Genomic DNA, 17,107 nt, shown 5'->3' with positions numbered 1-17,107 from the left:
CACAAACGCTGATAAAGAACATGACCTTTAGCGGGGTTTTAACATAATCGCCGCTAAAGGTATCACAAACGCTACTAAAGAACATGACCTAACGCCACTAAAGAACATGACCTTTAGCAACGCTTTTTCCACAAACGCCACTAAAAGTACCGTTCTTTAGCGGTGTTTTACAAAAAAATGCCACTAACTTTGGCAAATTTGTAGCATCCAATTTTCATCCATATGCAACCCTTCCTGTAGCATGGAATCCAACCAAAAATAGCAAACCTAAATGACTTCAAATTCAATGAAAGATATATGATATAAATTGATAAATGAAGTATAATTCAAATTATTCTTACAATAATGTTAAAAGTTAAAATGTTAAAAATATTCATACAATAGTCTAAGATGGCGGATTTTGCAACTGCTGAAACATCTTCATCATATTCTGAAGTTGTAGCTGGAGTGCGTCGTACTTTTTGATTTGCTCTGCTTCTCTCGTTGTTGCCTCTGCTTTAAGTTGTAGCTGGAGTTCTTCATATTTTCTTTCAGCTTCTACTTTAAGTTGAGCAATTCGCTCATCTTTTCTCGCTTGCATTTGTACCATCTGGTCTCTTAACCTCTGAACTTCAGCTTGAGCCTAACTCCCCGAAGGCATGTATTGCTGTGAGTTGGATCCAAAATATTGGGTTGGGTTAACAAAAGATCCTTGAAATAGAACCCGACCATACCTTTTAGGACTTTAAACTTCAGTAATAATCCGGTTATCAATGTCGTCAAGATGAACAGAACTATCACTCGAAGTAACCGCTTCATACTCTACCTTTTTATCCTTTATCTTCTCCTAATAAATCAATCAAAGAGTTAGAAATGCAATATATATTATAAAAATAAATGCAACATAACTTAACATTATTTGCATTACAAACAAATAATTAAATCATTATAATTAAACACTATAAATATTTAAAATAATTCAAATTTTATTAAGTAAACATACCATAATTTCTGCAGCTTCAGAAGTCATACGAGATTCATCTTTCTTCCTGTGTGTTATGTTAAAAAGCTGAAGCCGTCCAACTTTTTGACCAGACAATAGTTCCTATAATATAGTAGTAAAAATATTATTTAATAGAAAGTAATAAATATTTGATACTATTAATAAATTTAAAATACCTCGGCCTCAGCTACACAAGCAAAACTTTTCGACACAGCTGTGTGAGTGAATTTATGTTTTTGCCTGTTGCTTGTTCCAACTCGTTCACGATCCTACATTATGAAATTATTATTACGTATATAGTAAATACTATAAACCGGAATAATTATAAGAGTTTGGAAGTACATAATACCTCTTCTTTCTTTAAATTCAAAAATCTAACTGTATCTTTTTTGTTGGTACCTCAACATTCTTGGCGAGATATTTCGCAATTTCTCTTCGAGGGTTATTTTTTTCTTCAAATATTCTTTCTTTAAAGTATTTTTATGGTCTCTCCATCTTTTTTCCAATGCCTTCTTGACGTAATTATCCGAGACCTCTAAAGCAAACCTCTCTTACAAAAAACACAAGTTTAGAAAGTAAATATAAATGAAACTTAAACCAAAGTATTATAAATTACATTCACGTTTTGTGACTTTAATATTTTCGAGAGCTTGATTTTTGTTACTATCAGGCATTTGATGTCATGACTCGTAGTTGATAGGAAACATATTGGCATTTCGTGCTATAATGCCCAAATATCCAACTAAAAGTCGAGCTTCTGATCCAACAGGCTGACCAAGATTGTTTCTAGATATTTTGACACGCTCGACAGGATTTAACTAGTATAAATATTTAAGTAGTGTACGTCCTCGACCTCTGCGCGTCACATCACTTTCAGCTGAAAAATGGTATATTATAATATAAGAATTTGAAAAAGAAATCAATAATAAAAGTCAACACGCATGTAAATTAAATTTAACATTACTTTGAATTTCTGCAGGTTCGTCAGGTGTATTCGGAACATTCGAAAATCCAATAGCAGTCTGTTGTTCACTATTTGTTTCTTCCGAATTTGGAGTATTTTGAACAATACTTAGATCTCGCAATCTTCTTCTAAGCATTTTATTTGCAATACACATAAAATAGTTTAAATTTTAGTAACTAATTACAACAATAATAGTACATATAAAATAGTTGAAATATTTAATAAGACCAAGATTTAAATTATGATATTACATATAATTAAAAAATCGTAAAATCTTACTACATCATAATTCGTAAATATCTTCATCAACATCGTGGCGAACCCATTGAAATTGTGTACTAGTACTAGGGATTTTTTATTTAAGTTTTATTCTAGAAAAGACAAAGTTTCTGATCTTTCGTCGATGTCATCTCTACTTCCATTGCCCATGTCAAACAAGTCTCTAGGGATGTTACAGAGTACAACGTACCAACCCTTATCAGTTGGATATTTCGAGTAAAAAACTTGTTTCACTTAAGAAGAAAATACATACGGCTCAACTATCAATTGTAGTCCAGTATGAATCAATCGAGAGAAGTTCACCATTGTAAAACCAAATTGATCTTATTTAATTCTACGAGAATTATTAATATCGGCCCAATCACATCGAAATAAAACAATTTTCCATTTGTCATAGTAATCCAACTCAATAATGTCAGTAAGAAGTCCGTAATACTCCACATTTCCCTCAACAGGATTATTGTCCCTAGCACTAGCATAACTTGTAATTGAAGAATTAACAACTATTCCACAATTTTGAGTTCTCCTCAATCTCTCGCGATATTTCGTATGAAATCCGAATCTATTGATGAGGAAGGCATTATATCTTTTTACTACTCTATTCAGACCTTTGGAAAGCCATTTAACTTCGTCATTAATGTCCTGCCGACTCTAAACCTATTGAATCGAAAGTAAATTGAGTAATTATAAATGTTATGAGAAAACATTATTATTTATCAGTGAAAGCTTCAATTGCATACCATTTGGCTTAACCATTCATGAAAAGATTATGTGAATAACTTATTAATCTCTCGATGTTGTAATCTTCGGGAGTGTAAACAAGATCTCAAGATTTGTTTGTACTCACTATGTTAAAAAGAGGTTTACTTTGTTAGAAGATAAACAAATTAAAAAGATGAATATTTCTCAAATTATAGAACTTACTTGCGTAATGGTTCCATTGAATCATGGTGAAAAAGAACATATCGATGTGCTTCTACCCACGATCTATCATCTAATTCTACAATTTCAACTTTGCCGATTGGTTTTCCATAACTTTGAAATAAATAAGTTTCGGCCAAGTTATGATCAGTGAGCCCAGCATTTCTACTTGGTCTGTTCAGTTTTGTTTCAACATCTTCTAAATATCTAGAACAGAAAGTCATACAGTTCTCTACCAAGTAACTTTCAGCAATTGATCCTTCTAGAGAACGCTTATTACGGCAATAAGACTTCAATTTGGATAGGAACCTAAACACGATATGCAATATTATCAAAAGTTGTAATTAAAGGCATAGAGGTGAATGAATGAATAATTTACAAATAAATTAGCACCTTTCTATAGGATACATCCATCGATAGAAAACGGGTCTACCAAGTATTGCTTCATGAGGGAGATGGATTAGCAAGTGCACCATAATAGTGAAGAAGGAAGGTGGGAAGATCTTCTCTAAATTGAATAAAGTCAAAGCGGCTCGATCTTGTACTTTCTCAAGTTCTTCAACATTCAAAACTTTGCCACAAATGGCTTTCATTATATTGGATAATCATGTGACATAGTACACATCGAGATATATTTGATGCATACGCATCTGAAACCTTTATATCCTTCAAGACCATGCAGAACACTTCTTTCTCTTTCTTCGAAATTGAAAAAATAGAAAGCGGCAATCGATATTTCCCATTCAAAAGTACTTGGGGATGAAGATCACGCTGAATTTTCATGTGAACTAAATCAAGTCGACTCTGAAGATTGTCTTTTGATTTTCCATCGACATTCAAAATTGTCCCAATGATGTTCTCGCAAACAGTTTTCTCAATATGCATCAAGATTGTGTCGCAAAATGTGCTGCTCCCAATAAGAAACTCAAAAAATACTTCTTTTTTTGCACAAGTCCGCCTCATTAGGATCATCCTCTTCATCATATTCATCATCAGATTCATCCCTCGATCTTCTCTTTGTTTGTGTGTTGGGTGGTTGATTCATCTTCCCATAACTGAATCTTTCAACATGAACAAGATTTCAGATCCAATGGTCTACAAAAGAGCTTCTCTTAACTCTTTAGTACCGTCAAATAGAATACTCTGAATTCTAAATTTATGATTTCTCGGTAACCACCGGCGATGCCCCATATAAGAGAATTTCTTCCCATTATATAACCATTTCGAACGTGTTTGTGCAGCACAACAAGGACAAGTATAACGTCCCTTGGTACTCCAACCAGATAAATTGACATAAGCCAGGAAGTCATTAATAGTTCACAACAAAGCTGCACGTAAATTAAAGTTCTCCTTTCTCAATACATCATATGTCTCAACACCCGCCCATAACTGTTTTAACTCTTCAATAAGTGGCTGCAAATTGATGTCAATATCATTTCTGGGACCTTTCTCTCCAGGAATAATCATAGATAATATAAAGGAGGATTGCTTCATGCAAATCCATGGAGGCAAATTGTAAAGAACAAGCACTACAGGCCAAGTATTGTACGACGTGTTCATGATTTTATAAGGATTAAATCCATTAGATGCTAGCCCAAGCCTCACACTCCAAGGATCACTTGCAAAGCTTGGAAATTTACTGTCAAATGATTTCCACGCTAAAGAATTTGCAGGATGCCTTAATAATTCATCATCGGTTCGTTCATCATGGTGCCACGTCATAGAGTCGGCTGTCTTTGACGACATGAAAAGCCTTTGAAGCCTTGGTATTAGCAAAAAATATCGCAAAATCTTAATTGGCTTCTTCCTTGACTGTGCATCATTTTTATCCTCATTCACATCTTCTGTATTTTTATTCATCCAACAAGATTTATCGCATACATGACAAGACTGTTGGTTTTTTCGATCACCCCAATACAACATACAGTCATTTGGGCAACTATGAATTTTGTTGTACCCAATGCTTAAATCTTTTATCAGTTTCTTCATATATTTGCATGAATGAGGGATTTTTGCAAACGGAAACATATCTCTTAAAAAATCTAACAGCATTGTCAAAGAGTTTGCGGTCCACCCTCCCAAACATTTTAATTGAAAAAGATGAATACAGAAGGACATTTTTAAAAATTTTGATCCCTCATAAAGTTCTCCATTCATTTCATTAAGTAACGTGTAGAACTTTGCCGCTTCTCCATTCGGCTCTTCATCAGGTACATTTCTTCCTGTTTCGGTAAAAGCATTTCCACCATGATTACAATCATCGGATGCAACAAAGTCAGGTGGAAAGATTGCAAACCATGACTGCGCATATTAAACGCATCCCGCAACATACCTTCCATATCATCTTCTCTAACAGACTGATGGTAAGCACTATGAGGATAAGCCAGATTAATCGTTGAAGAGGTTCTACTAAGTGTGCACTCTCCATGGAAAATCCATTTTTTATACCCCCGAATAAACCCATCAACAATTAGATATTCGTAGACAACTTCACGAAAATGCCAATTAATGTTGCCACACTTCTTACACGGGTAAAGAATCATATTATCTTGGCTTGCATTTTGAAATGCAAAATTTAGAAAAGTTTGTACTCCATTTCGATAGTCGTTGCTTACCCTTGACAAATTCATCCAAGACTGGTCAATTTCGTAGTTCTTGAAGTCTAAAGTTGATAATAAATTACACGGGCAAGTTGTTTATTTACAAGTATAATTAAGTTATGTAAGTTATGATATGATATATATTTATATATCATGCAAGTTATGTAAGTTATGATATGATATATAAAAGTTATTAAGTTATGTAAGTTATGTGAGTTATGATATGATATATATAAGTTATTAATTTATGTAAGTTATGTGAGTTATGTAAGTTATGATATGATATATAAAAGTTATTAAGTTATGTAAATTATGTGAGTTATGTAAGTTATGATATGATATATAAAAGTTATTAAGTTATGTGAATTATGTAAGTTATGTAAGTTTTGATATGATATATATTTATGTAAGCTATGTAAATTAAAAAGTAAATTAAATAATTTACTTAACTAGACTTTTATCCGTTTAAAATTATTAATTAAAAATTGGAAGAAGAAAATTGACACGTTACTTTGAATTTTTTCTTAAAATAACAATTAAAACATTGATTAATAAATTTTATTAATAACAATTTAATGATATGATAAATAAACTTTTATAGTTTTTATTTTTTTATTTTTTATTAGAGCTCTTTTTATATATTTTAAAATTATATATATTGAACAATCTCAGAGTGCCACATGAACATCTCTTAATGATGATATATAAAAATAAATATTTTACATTTTTTGACATTTTAGTTCAAGAGCTAATCTAGACAAAAAATAATAATATTTAATGAATTGAAAAAAATTATCAACTTGAAAGACTAAATGTTACTTTGTGCCACAAATTTACCAAGATAAAAACACAAGCAAAAGGGAAACCATTGTATTTTTAATCTCACAAAAGCAAGATAAAAACAAATTTACCAATAATATTGAATTATCAATCTCACCAGACCCGAACCCGGAAACAAGATATTTCGAAAGTTATCTCAAACATACATTAGTAACACTTAAAACTGGGGTTTGAAGCTCGAACCGAACCAGACAAGATCCCTGCAGTCTACATCACTTATAATAACACAACCAAAGACCCAAGCCCTGCCTTCCCTTTCCCAAAAGAAAACAGTGTAAAACCGATAACAACAAGAAAGCAAGAGGAAGATGGTAGCTAGGATAAAAGGATAGTAGAGTAAATTACATGACAAAGTTAGGAAACTTTTAACCAAATATTTTGAACAAAAAGAAATAATGCAGAAGAAGAAATTACCAATCTCTTGCCGAGCAAGCAATTGATATTTTCCTACAAGCATTAGGAAGAAAAAAAATCAAAATTCAATGGAAACAGTTACAGCATTAGAATTAAGAAATGAAGATTGGGCAAGATTCAAATAGCTCCAGCAAATTCAGGAAATATTTTTTAGATCGAAAACATGAAGATATATTCACAAATAGATCTATAACATGAAGTTATATATGAGAACTAACACTTCAATATCTTTGAGACAGATTGCAATTTCACCGACTTGTTACGAAGAACAATTACAATACCATCATATTACAGATTATTGACCTTTGCACCTCACTTACTCAGAGTCTAACTTAACAACATTATTTCATCTAGAGGATACCGGGGGCAAACACAATCTCTCAATCTTAACAGCATCAAACACATAATCACCATGCAACAAGGCTGCCACATAATTCCATCAGTATTTTTTTCTTTTAAATAGCCTAAAACCTAAAATGCAAATTTCTCAAGTTTTAAAACTACCAATACTACCCAAATAACACTAAATGGTCAAACTCACGAGTAACAGCTCCATGAATTAATTTGAAAACAGAAACACTACTGAAATTCCAACTACACGGAAGGACAATGAAGACTAAAATTTAACTTTCCATGACTCAATGGATCTACAGTTAAACGAGATTTCGACAAGCTGCCTAACAGTCAAAATTAAGCCTTTCCAATTCAACCTGGTAGAAACTGAAAGCCCTAGATTTTATAAATTCCAACGAACAGTCCCCAAAAATTATTTTAAAAAATGTTCATTTGTAATTATGGAAACAAAGATGAACAGCCATGAACAACCATGAACACCCATATCCATTTTTCTATCAGTCGAATCCAAGTTCACCATTTTTGAGTAATAATAAGCTAAAATATAGATACGCACATCTTAAAACATACCCAAAAATAATATAAAATCCATACGAAAAAAAACAAATCAAGACACGAGAACAAACCTTCAATATTGATTTCAGGGCTGCCGATTTAGGGAAAAATAGTTAGGCTACTAATTTCGGGTGGAACTTAAGGATTTCAGGGGGAAAAAGGAATAAGGAGAACAGGTTGAGGGAAAAAAACAGAGGAAAAAAGGTTGGGCTGCAAATTTTCGGTGAAATTTAAGGATCTCGGACTGGGAAAAATGGGGAAATGAAATTCAGAAGAAGGGGGAAATGAATAAGGTTCATCGGGTTTATTGGTTGGGTAAAATGGAGGAAAGCAAAACGACGACGTTTTGCCTAAAAGAAATCAACCTTTGCGGCGTTTATTCATAGCGCCGCTAAATCCCTACATATTGCAGCATTTAACTGAAAACACCACTAAAAAACCTACAAAAATGGCGCCATTTTGATTAAAACAAAATAATATTTTGTAGTGTTTTTTGGTAGCGCCGCTAAAGCCCGACCTATTGCGGCATTTTGACGAAAACACCACTAAAAAAATCAAATAAAACGGCTTCGTTTTGATTAAAACAAATTAACCTTTTGTGGCGTTTTTCACCTAGCGCCGCTAAAGCCCGACCTATTGCAGCGTTTTACCAAAAATGCCACTAAAAAATCAAAAAAAAAGGCGCCGTTTTAATAAAAACAGAATAACTTTTTGCAGCGTTTTTAGGATAGCACCACTACAGCCCAACATATTGCAGCGTTTCACCAAAAACACCACTAAGAAATCCAATAAAACGGTGCCATTTTTATTAAAACAAAATGATTTTTGCTTACTTTTTGCGGCGTTTATGAAAAAAACGCCGTTAATGCCTTTGGTACTACTAAATATTTAAAGATTCAATCCAATTTTCTTCTTTGTTTCTATATTTGAAAGGTTTAATTATTTCTTAAATTCCTTTAAATTAAATTTGTTTTGTTCCACACTATATATTTAATTTGTAAAATTTTATAATTGTGTATGAAAATAATTTTAAATAATATGAAAACTCGAGTTGGATATGTCTTCCTGATGAATAATACGTAGTTTTTTGTATTAAAGAAGACAGAGCTTATGATGTTACGATAGAATCGAACAAATTAGAAGGATCAAATCAATCCGAAACAAGTTCATGGTTGGTTAATAGAAAGGATAATTCTATTCCTTTGACTCTTGATTTTACTTGAAGTATTCGTGTCTGAAACTTGTTTCTAACACGAGCACGAACATATGACATTCTAAGAACCCTGCAAATAAGGGTGAAAAAGGCTTGATTAAAAAATACTAATTAATCTAAACCCTAAACCTCTATCCCTTAAACCCTAAATCATAAAACATAAACCATAAACCCATAGACTTTCAACCCCAACCCTTAGACCATAAACCATAAACCATAATCCCTAAACCCATAATCCATAAACCTTAACATAGTAACTCTTAAACCTTAAACCCTAAACCCTAAACCATAATCCCTAAACCATAATCCCTAAACATATAATCCATAAACCTGAAAATAGTAACTCCTAAACCTTAAACTCTAAATCATATACCCTAAACCATAAACCCTAAACTATAATGATAATTAATTCAATATTTTAAAATTAATACTATCTCTTTTACGATTACATAAGAAATTATTTAATATATACATTAAAAAACAATCAGTCATGCACCCAAAAAAATTTAAAATTATTTTAAATAATAGTATTTTAATTTTTTTTCATTTTTAACAAATATTTTTCTATGTTTTTACTTTCAAATTTTTTCTACGTGTCATTAAGAATTTAAATATTCAATTAAAAATAAATTGTATTTTAATTAATATAAATAAACTAGTTAAATAATAAATAGACAAATAAAATGTCTTTTGCGACGTTTTTCAAAAAGCGCCGCTAATGGTAGACCTATAGCGACATTTTACAAAAAGCGGTTCTAATGCCACTAAAGCTCACGGTGTCTTACTAAATTTTTTGCGGCGTTTTCAAAAAACACCGCTAATGCTCGACCTATAGCGGTGTTTTTAAAGAAGTGCCGCTAATGCCACTAAAGCTCAACATAAAACGACGGCGTTGTGCTTAATTTTTTACGGCGTTTTTCAAAAAGCGCCGCTAATGCTCGATCTATAGCGGCGATTTTCAAAAAGCGCCGCTAATGCCACTAAAGCTAAGGGTGCTTAATTTTTTTGCAGCGTTTTTCAAAAGGCGCCGCTAAAAGTCGACCATTAGTGGTGTTTTTCAAAAAGTGCCGCTAATGCTCGATCTATTGCAGTGTTTTTCAAAAAGCGCCGCTAATGCCACTAAATCTCAACATAAAACGACGGCGTTGTGGTTAATTTTTTTTGCAGCGTTTTTCAAAAGGCACCGCTAGTTGTCGACCTATAGCAGCGTTTTTTGTCCAAACGCCGCAAAAAATGCCGCTAAAAACCTATTTTGCTGTAGTGCCCTCACTACACACCAGAAATAGATAAGGACTTAATGGGTCCCCTGCCTTAATCCTCTAGTAGGATAAAATTTATCTCCCTTTTTGCCATTAACCACAATTGAGTACGTTATTGAACTTATGCAATGCATAATGAAATCCACCCACGAGCTAGCAAAACCCATCTTTAATAACATTTGACATAAAAAGGACCATTCAACTCAATCACATGTTTTGCTCATATCCAATTTTAACATCAAAAAGCTTTTTCTTCCTATTATTTTTTGCTTGAATGCATGTAAAACCTCATAATCAATGAGAACATTATCAGTAATCAGCCTTCACGGAACAAAGGAACTTTGAGCCTCATCAATACAACATTATAAAACTTATTGAAATCGACTCGCCACAGTTTTAGAAATAATTTTGTAAAGAACCGTACAAATACTTATAGGCCTAAAGTTTGACAAATTCGTAGGGTGAGCAATTTTCAGAATAACAACAATATTTTTAACATTGCATAATTCCAAAGACATACCTTCATTCAGCCTATTCAGACAAAAAGTGCTCACATCCCTTCCGATGATATGCCAAAATTGCTGGAAAAAGTTGTTGGAAAACCATCACTTCCAGTTGCTTTAGTTGGTCTCTTTCCTTTCAGAGTAATAAACACCTCCTCAGGCATATACTTTGCTAATAACATTTGATTCATATCCTCTATTATTCATCGCTCCACACCGAACAAGATATGCTACATATTTCCAACGCCTTTAGTGGTGAACAAATCATTAAAATAATTTCGAGCAATTTCTTCCATTTCGTCCTCTTTATTAGTTATCGCTCCTGAGTCATTCTCCAATCACCTGATTTGATCCATATGTCTCATTTGGGAAGCAAACTTGTGGGAAAACGCAATATTTCTATCTCCTATTCTCAGCCAATTTGCTCGAGCCCTCTATTCCAAATACACTTTTTGTTTCTCCATCTCCCAATTTAATTGTAACTTGACATCAACAATTTCTGCAAGTGTCTCATCATTCCTTTCCGCTTCTGTAAGTAGTTCCAATCTATTATTCAACTTTTTTGTTACATCACTCCGTTTCTTTTTAATGTTTTTTCCCATTCTTGTAAGGTATTTCTGATAGAGTACATTTTTAACAAGACGTTACCCTTCATGGCCTCCCATACTTAGTGAATTACTTCTTCACAAGAATCCTCTAAAACCCACCAGGCTTCAAATCTGAATTTTCTTCGTGTCCCCCATTTCGTAACCTGGTCCATTTAGACTAAAAGTGGGCAGTGATCTAAAAAAGAGTGAGATATGTGTTCAATTGAGAAATTAGGGAACAAGTTCAACCATTCTGAATTAACCACTCCCCTATCCAGTCGTTCTCTTATGTTAGTTTCTGGTAAATTCCCTCTTTCCTAAGTGAACCAAAGTCCCGAAAAACCCCCATCCACCAACTAGCATTCCTCTAACACCTTTTGAAAATTCTCCATTTGCCTCTCGTCCTTTAGAATTCCTTAAATCTTTTCATGGGAGTACAAGTTCTCATTAAATTCTCCACAAACTATCCATGAAAGATCGCAATTTCTCCTTAATCGTCGAAGCAAATCCAAACTTTCCTCCTTATTTTTAACATCCGAGGCTCCATAGAAACCTGTAAATCTCTAGTTCAAACTATCATCCACCTCTTGAATGTCCGCATCAATATGGTTTTCTGAGAAGCTATGAACATTTACTATATCATTTCCATTCCAGGCTAGACTGAACCCCCCTTTAAAGCCTTCCGCCTGAATATGAATCCCATTCTTAAAGCCACAACTCCTACGGACCTTCTCCATATGCACACCATTTAATTTAATCTCTATCAAGAAGACAATTTGAGGACTAATAGACTTCAGCATGAACCGAAGCCTCCGAATTGCCCGCGTACTCCCTAATTCGCGAGTATTCCAAAAAAAGATTTTCATGGCTCCCTATCGACTTGCCCATTGGCAATCGTCGATATCTGATGAAGGTGAGCATTATGTTGCTCAACTACGATTCCTAATGAATCAGAGAATTCAGAAACATTAGGAACCGACACGTCGATTCTGGGCCTTTTCTTCCCTTCGACATTTTCTACTTTATCATCTTCAAAATCGTGCTCCATATTAATTCAACTCATTTCACTAGACCATTTCAATTCAAATCAACATTAATTTAAGATCCTTCCAAATTAAAAACCAAAATCAGATTGATATGTGTAATCACTGAATTTTGTCCTGGAATAATTTCGTGTTTTAAAAAAAATTGTATTTTGACCCTTAAACTTTTTTTAAATTACATTTTGACCCCTGAGCATTCTCAAAATTACATTTTAACCCCTAAACTTTCTTGAAATTATGTTTTAGCCCTAAAACTTTTACTACGTTTACATTTTGGTAATACTGACAGCAACTAGCACAACTTGCACCTGCAACGGCGGCGGCCGGCCTACCCCTCGCTAGCCACCTGCAACCTGCAAAAAAAGAGAAGAAAACTCAACAATTTAAAAGGGGTTTTAAACCCCCAAAATTTGGAGCCAAGCAAGATAAAAAAGAAAAAAAACAACAATTTTGAGCGAAAAAACACCAAAAACAGCAGCCCACCGCCCCCGTCGTGCCCGCACCATCGTGCCTACCGCCGCAACGCCACCATCCTAACACCTAGCAAACCAACCAAGAAGTAAAAAAGAAAAAAGAAAAAAAGCAAGCGAAAAACAAAAAGAAGAAAGCAAAAAGGAAAAAAAGAAAAGGAGAGAAAGAGGAGACGGAGGAGCACCGCCATGGTCGCCACACCGTCGGGCAACAAGGCATCGTCGACGAAAGCAGAGGAAAGGGGGTGAATGGAGAAGAAAGAAAAAAAAGAAAAAGGGAAGAAAGAAATAAGAAAAAAAGGAAATAAGAAAGAAAGAAGAAAGGGAAAGAAAAAAGAGAAAGAAGGAAAAAAATTAAAACAGTCGGGTTAATCCGACCCGACCCGCGTGACCCGACCCAATCAGCAACAAGCCCAGCAGCAGGCAGGCCCAGTAAAAAAACAGCAGCAGCCCAAAAAAAATAAACCAAAAAAAAAAGGCAAAAAAAGAGCAGGCCACCAACAGCAGACCTACAGTAGGCCCAATTCCAGCAGCTCAGGAAATAAAAGAAAGCAGGCCAGCAGTTTGGCCCAATAGCAGGATAGCCCAGCAAGCCTGTCCAAGCCCACACGCAGCAGGCCCAGCAAACAGGCCAGGCAGCAAGCAGTAGGCCAGCAGCTAGCCCAGTCCAGCCAAAAAAAGAAAAAAAAAAGGAAAAGGGCCCACTCTACAAGCCTATAATTTCGGGCCGTTGGTAATTTTTTATCCTCATTTTAAATTAGTCCGTATATTTAATTCTCGTTTCATTTCAATTTAATTAGTACTTTTAAATAACATATTTAGAAATATTATCACATTTATTTTACTTGCAATTTTAAAATAAAAAATTTTATTTTAATGCATAAGGCAACGAATCGATTTAACATTAAATCGTTGATTTCATCGCTATGTTGGGTGAATATCACCGGTTTGTGTTAAACACGATACACCCTTTTAAAAATAAAAAATATTCAAAAATTTTCGTGTTTTAAAAAATTCTCGTGCTTTAATAAAATCACGAATAAATATTAAATCGAATCGATTTGACACTAATTCGATGATTTCATCGCTATGTTGAGTGAATATCATCGGTTCGTGTTAAGTACAATACGTCTTTAAAAAAATCGAAAAAATTCATTTTAAAAAAAACTTTCTCGTGTTTAAAAAATTTTCGCGTTTTCAAAAAAAACTTTCTCGTGTTTCAAAAAATTTCGTGTTTTCAAAAAATTCTTGTGTTTAAAAATTTTCGTGTTTCAAAAAATTTTATGTTTTCAAAAAATTCTTGTGTTTCAAATTTTCATTTTTTTTACAAAAAAAATTTCTCGTGTTTCAATCTAATCACGATTAAATATTAAATTGAACTCGTAATTTTTAAAAATTAAGACAACGTGCGTTTAACGAGATACCAATTTTTGGCGTTGCGAGGGTGCTAATACCTTCCTCGCGCATAACCGACTCTCGAACTCTCATTTTTTCTGAATTTTCACGTAGACCTAAAATCACCTCTTTTTTAGAAAAATTTAAAAATATTTTTTTCTTCTAAAAGGAGAATTTATTAGGTGTCCGATCACACCTAGAAAAAACATCGGTGGCGACTCCTTTTTCAAATAAAATCGAGATTCTGTTTTCAAATTTTCAATAATTACTTCGACTAGCGCCTGTGCCAAATTTTTTTAGGTCGCTACAGCTGGCAACTCCACTGGGGACTTTTTTTTTTTTAGAGTCGAGTCTGATGTTAAACAGGTGTTGTCAAAATTTTTAAAATTTCTTGTTCAATTTAATTTTTAATCGTGATCCTTGAATTTTATTTTTAAAAAAGTCATGCATCTGCATCCGGTTTACAAATTAATATTTTTCCAACTCGTTTTATTTTTTTGTTTTTTTTCTCAGCTTTAAGTTTTACAGTTTTTTAGTTTGTTTTTTAGTAAAAATAAAAAATAAAAAGGTTTGTGAGTTTCTCCCCACACACCGTGCACTTGCATTCTTGCATAACATGAGCTCTTTACCCGGGCTCCATCCGTTTAAGTGGAAGTAAACGCTACGCCTTCGTGAGTTAACTCGTCCCTCCGCACAGGCTAGTGAAATACTTCCGGGTTACATATGACTTATGCTTTCGTGAGTTAACTCGTCCCTCCGCACAGGCTAGTGAAATACTTTCGGGTTACATATGACTTATGCTTTCGTGAGTTAACTTGTCCCTCCGCATAGGCATAAGTAAATGTAATCCCTCGAATTGAGCTCGCGAGCCCATGATAGGTGATGACCGAGGCTCCGTACTAACCTTAATAGGTGACAGTATGGACAATTCGAGTACCTTTCAAGAACTGAAACCGCATATAGTGAACCGTATGAGCCACCCAATTAGAGTCATGTCGAACCTCTGTCCGTTAGATAGTTACCACAATAAGTACATGGGAGAAACGCCTCTTACCTTTTTTTTTTACATTTATATTTGTTTTTTGCAAGAGAATTAGGTCTGTTTAATAAATTGGATCGGGTAGATTATCATGTGGGGTAAGTTTATTTTGTAAAGCATAATAGGGTAAAAACAAAAAAACAAAAAAAACATAGGTCGGTTTCCCCAAAATACATGTTTAGATAGCTTAATTTGTTAGATTTTCCATAGTTTTTCCTCTGTTTATATTTGTCGTGATTGCTACTTTAGTTTATTTGTCTTCATTTCATTTCTCATCATGCATCATAGGCATTTTATTAGGAATGTGTTGATTAGAGATTGGTTGCCCAAAATGGGTTTCTGATGGAGGAGTCAATTACGCAAGTAACCAAGAAAAATTCTGTAGTTCGAGATTGGTCTTTGAGAACCCAGAAAGCAAAAGGAGAAGGATATATCTCTGATCTTCCTAAACATGCGACTTCGAATGCTAGACAGAATAACCTCGAAGACTTGACTAGGATCGGGAAACAATGGGCTTAAACACTAGGGGCATTTTCATTGGCAAAATATTTTGTAATGGACTCTTTTGATTAATGAAACGTCTAAGTATGGGGCTATCTTGAAATCAACACCATTTTTTTTGCATATTCATATGTGGCTAACATTCATTGGTCATTCATTCATTCATTCATTGCATGTGCATATCACCCCAATCATTCACTAAGGCCAAAACCGTATAATCCACAGTTGCAACACTACAAGTCTTGGAATCACGTCATTCTTATAGGATACGTCTAAGAGCTAGAGCTATGGATGCTGAGCTCAACGAGAGTGATACTATTGAGGATGTTTCAATGATACACCCCTGCCCTCCAGGATATGTTTTGAACAATTGGACTACTGTAGACCTTTTTGTAGTTTCTAAGTCCTCTCCTGAGTAATGCCCAATGTTATTTCTCCATTTATTTTGTGTGCCCCTAAATAGTGAGATTCCTTTTGTAGGAGCTTATGTTTGCTCTTTATCATTTCAATGAAACATTAATAAAGATGCATTTTGTCATGATCTTTTCATTTCCATTAGTTTCATAATTACCCCCTCGCTTCATATCATTTATCTCCATGTATCTCATATCATTCTATAACATTGTGTGTGTTGATTCCAATAGTTTGATGTTCCTCTATAGTTTTATTTCACATTCACCTTTCAGGTGCTCAGATATCCATGGCATGAACAATCCCGTTACAAGTCCTGGAATCGATTTAGAGAAAGCTGTTTGTTTAGGAGAATTCGAAGCTGAAGAAAGTGTTGAAGATTGTGTCCCGTCCTCTGACTTACTGAAAATGGTTGAACAAGAAGAGAAACATATTTGACCCTATCAAGAATATGTTGAGACAGTGAACTTAGGGAGTGAAGAAAAGAAACAAGAGGTGAAGATTGGGACTTCCATTTCAGAGAACACCAAACAAATTTTGATCGCCTTGCTCCGTGAGTATAAAGATGTATTTTCCTGGTCGTATCAGGACATGTCAGGGTTGAATAAGGATGTGGTGGTCCATATGCTCCCATTGAAACCAGAATGCAAACCTGTTCAGCAAAAGTTAAGAAGGATGAGACCCGAAATGCTGCTAAAGATAAAAGAAAAAGTCAAGAAACAATATGATGTTGGCTTCTTACAGGTATCTAAATATCAGGAATGTGTAACTAACATA

General features: G+C 34.1%; 1 long non-coding RNA gene across 3 annotated transcripts; it reads right to left on the bottom strand.

Moving 5' to 3' along the window:
• Positions 1-335: 335 nt before the first annotated feature.
• On the bottom strand, positions 336-8,262 carry LOC121213627 (uncharacterized). Of its 3 annotated transcripts, none has more exons than XR_005908981.1 (8): positions 7,981-8,262; positions 7,001-7,033; positions 1,947-2,074; positions 1,332-1,859; positions 1,159-1,251; positions 983-1,084; positions 714-826; positions 336-646 (listed from the first exon to the last, which is right to left on the bottom strand). It is a non-coding gene; the product is annotated as an uncharacterized lncRNA (long non-coding RNA). The 3 variants fall into 3 exon arrangements; XR_005908979.1 differs by having other exon boundaries at positions 336-622; positions 7,981-8,261; XR_005908980.1 differs by having other exon boundaries at positions 336-622; positions 1,382-1,859; positions 7,981-8,261.
• Between the last annotated feature and the right edge of the window lie 8,845 nt (positions 8,263-17,107).

Source organism: Gossypium hirsutum, chromosome D01 (assembly GCF_007990345.1).
Source record: "Gossypium hirsutum isolate 1008001.06 chromosome D01, Gossypium_hirsutum_v2.1, whole genome shotgun sequence".
NCBI lineage: Eukaryota > Viridiplantae > Streptophyta > Magnoliopsida > Malvales > Malvaceae > Gossypium > Gossypium hirsutum.
The sequence above is the reverse complement of the archived record's forward strand: the minus strand, read 5'-3'. Positions and strand labels throughout refer to the sequence as shown.